Source organism: Arachis ipaensis, chromosome B10, assembly GCF_000816755.2.
Source record: "Arachis ipaensis cultivar K30076 chromosome B10, Araip1.1, whole genome shotgun sequence".
Classification (NCBI taxonomy): domain Eukaryota; kingdom Viridiplantae; phylum Streptophyta; class Magnoliopsida; order Fabales; family Fabaceae; genus Arachis; species Arachis ipaensis.
This window is the reverse complement of record NC_029794.2, coordinates 111,464,448-111,468,691: the sequence shown is the minus strand read 5'-3', so window position 1 is coordinate 111,468,691 and position 4,244 is coordinate 111,464,448.

Sequence of the window (4,244 nt, the reverse complement as noted above, 5' to 3'; positions counted from 1 at the left end):
ATAAGATACATAAAAGTCACTAGTCTCGATCCGCGAAGAAAAGGCCGACGAGAATATTACAAAACCAGAAAAATATACAAAATAAAAATCCTGTTTTTCCAAAGAAAAATCTCTAAGAGGAAATATACAATGAAGATCTCAAATGCGGAAAAAATTCTAAATAGATCAAAATAAAGTTTAAAAGAGTCTTTTTCGCTTCACCAAATAGAATCCCACACTCTCAACGAAGTGTGTCACACCCTACATCTAAAAAACAGAAAATTTATGACGAATGAGAACTCGAAGGTTCCCAATAAGATAATAGTTTCAAATAGAGACTATATAAAGAAACATGGACCCACTAAACAATTCTAATCTCTAACTTAACCAAAGTTCAAATCTAAGGTTCAACTAATCCATCCAGAATTAGTTTACTAAAATCTCAATATCTATTTCTAGTCTTAGTCATTTCCAATGCATCATCATCATCATTGTTTTTTTTTTTTTTTTTTTGCTGAAAATTAAACTGTTTGATCATATTGTATTTTTGATTAAATAGTTTAGTATAATATTTATCTAAATCTTAGCTATTTTCATTTTCACGTGAATAAATTCTTTTAAATACTGTCTAAAATGTTTGATGTCCGAACCCTCAAAGAGTTTTCTAATGTTATGATTGAGCGCACTGAATTGTGATTGCAACTTTGGATAATATAGAATTCTAAAGAAAAAGATTATATGAGTTTATGAAGTAAGAAACTAAAATTATTATTATTATTATTGATACTATTCCAATATATATGCTGGGACTCGATTCCCAGCTTTCTTATTTAACTTATTATAAGGCTTTGATAAGATAAGTTGAAAACTATGGAAGAGTATTATTATTATTGTAATTCTATTACAGTAAACTTTTACACCAGGATTCTACTACACTAAACTTCTATTACACTAAACTTCTGAAAATGTTTGCGTTTTTTAATTATAGGTTGGGTCACCTCTATGTTCAATATTTTGAATCTTTCTGTTTCTTAGTTTAGTCTTGTAGAGCATATTTCATTTTCTTCAATATTTTGTAGGAGTGTATGTGGTAGTTGGTGATTCTCGACTTCTTTGGCTATCTAAAATGTTCAAGAGTTGAAGAATTTATACGTGGTAATTGGTGATTACATTTTACATTTATGTTTTGATCATTTTCTTGTTTTTACATGCACAACAATCTGCAGGTTGACGCCAGAATGAGGAACGAATTAACATTATAAGGAGGTATTTGATTGTTTATTGGTGCATTTGTTTTTGTGTCCCACATGATTATTATTCAATTATTACTGATTAGGAAGTGAAGTAAAGAGAAGAGAAGAGAATCCATAATATGCGGAAGAAAAGAGTGACCTCACTGCTATGAGTTTTTGTCTCACTCACTCTTCTCACCATGCCACTTGCTTTATCAATTAATACTCATTCATTAAATTAAAGAATGTTGTTCATCCACCATAACCCTTAACAACCAGCAATCGTTTTCTCTTGTTTTCCTTCTTCACTTGCTGATTGCCACTTGCCTCATCAGAAGAAACAAATCCTTTATCGAAATGTTCGGTTTCTCTCGTCGTCGCACCAAAACCCCTCTTTCTTTTCAAGTTTGCTTCAATTAATTAATGTGTTAAACTTGAACGTGTACTGCAATGTAGATTGAAGGTGCAGCTTTCTGACTCAACTCAGGGAATTAGGAGTCCCGTCAGGAACCCCAAACGAAATGGAACCACCAATGTAGTAATTTTCTTTTTTGCTTTTATTCATTTCAGCAATATATAAAGTCTTAAGCTTGTTTGCTTTTATTCATTTCAGGGTGAAGATGAAGGAGAAGAAGGAACAGCCACACTTCATCTCAACCACAATCAACCACCTCAGATAATTGGATGGTCTTGTCAATTGTAGGGGATAAACAAACTCCTAGATCCAATGTATGTAATTTTCTTCTTCTTCTTAGTGTATTTTGTGAAAATTTTGTTGTTAGGTACTAATTGAATTGAGGTATTATTATAGTGGTTGGGAACAAGATGATAGTGGTTGATGGCGAATCTGGAAATGGATTCTTAGATGATGTGCAGGTGTGAGTCTTAGAGATTGTTGATCAACATTGGCTAGTTAATTGGTTGTTTGTTGGTTTCTTCATATAACTCTGTTTTTGTTTATTGCTATTCATTTCTATTATCAGGTGCTGAATTTCGACACATTTACTTGTTGCCAAGCAGTCTGCCGCTGAAGATTCCAGCATGCAAGGGTCATTGTTTGGTTAGTATGTCCTGTTAGCACCATATTCTCATTAAGTGTTCTGCATTATGAATGGACATTTGTTTTAAATTGATAATCAATCAATAAAATTTTTCTGCTGCCTCAATTCTCTTATAGTTGATGATAACTTGGGTAGGTTTTTTTTGGAGAAAAAAGTACTTCTAATTGAAAGAAAAACATATTAAAAAATTGACAAGATATTTCAGGTTTAACTCTGTATTTTTTACATTCAATTGATCTATTCTGATTCATGTTATATTACTGATTTAATTATATTTTTTATCTTTGTAGTATGGACATTTGATACAGAAATTGGGTACAAGTCATATCGGTACAAATTTTTACTAATAATTATGTAAATGCTTCTAAATATCATTATTTATGATTGAATAAATATCTTCACAGAAATAACATTAGGCAATAATACTGATAAAAAGATTTTGTTCTTTGTATGTTAGACTTATAGTTTTAGTGTTGTTTTACAACCACTGTCGCCGCTAGGGGTGGCAACGGGGCGGATTTTTGCTCTACCTGACCCCGTCCCGCCGTACAAAAACACGCATCGAACCCGTTCCGTTTCTACCCGCGGGTAGTAAAATGTTAAATCCTAACCCGTTCTTGCGGGTACTTGCCTCGCCCCTACCCGCCCCAGTATATATAATATATGTAATATATATAAAATAATTAATAAAATGATTAATAATATTATATCATATTTTAATTTATGTTATGTATGTAAATGATGGTTATATAATTTTTAAAATTTAATTTTATTTGTTGGATTTAATAATTATATGGCCGGGTAGGGGCGGGGTGGGTACCCGCGGGTTCGGATAGTGTTGCCACTCCTAGTCGCCGCCACCGTTAATCTCTTCGAATGAGGACTATGATGATAATGAGGATGAATATGACACTGAGGACTATAGTTGATAGTTTTAGTATGATTATACAATGACGATTATAGTTGATGTATCAATACACTTTATTTATGTTTTGAATTAAGGTTTAATTACTCTATTGGTCCATATAGTTTCACCAAATTTTTAATTAGGTCCCTATACTTTTTTCTTTTCAATTGGGTCCCTACACTACTTTTAATTTTGTAATTACGACCTTTTAATGTTAAAAATATTAAAATTAATATAATATTTTTACCAAAACACATGCGGTCAAAAATTTAATTAAATTTTTAATTATAAATACCTTCAATTTGCAAAGAAATACTCAGTTAACTTCCAATTGAAAGGAAAAAAAGTATAGGAACCTAATTAAAAATTTGGTGAAACTATAGGGACCAACAGAGTAATTAAACCTTGAATTAACTTGCTTGTTTATGGTAATTCTCTTTTAGTTTGATAATACGATGAACATGTTTATTTTTTAAAATATTATAAATGTTCGAATATAAGTTAGATGAAAATTTGTCTTTATTAAATTTATATTTATTTTACATGAAAACAGGTCTATTTTGCAATGAAAAAATCTAAAAAAAATTATGTTTTAGCTTATAGACGAATTTTCCATCTGTATTCAGAGTTTGGAAATGTTTTCCAAAGCTCCAATTATCGACAAAAAATCTGTCAAAAAATCTGACGCTAGTTACCAACGAAAAATCTGTCGAAAAATCGGACGATTAAGCGAAATAGTAGTGACAATTACCAAAAAAAAAATCCGTTGGTAATGGGAACAAATCCGTCGGTAACTTACCGACAGAAAATCTATCGAAAAATTTGACAATTTTTTAGCGAAAGGGGACCATTACTGAAAAAAATTTTATCGATAACAAAAATAAATCTATGGATAAATTACTGATAAAAAAAATATGTCGGTAAGTAATTTTCGACAAAACTTTTACAAAAAAATAAAATCTGTTGTTAACCAAAAATTCGTCTATAATAAAAATCAAATTATCTATAAATCTATCTATAATAAATAATTTTTTAATTATATTTAATTTTCGAAAATCCGAACTC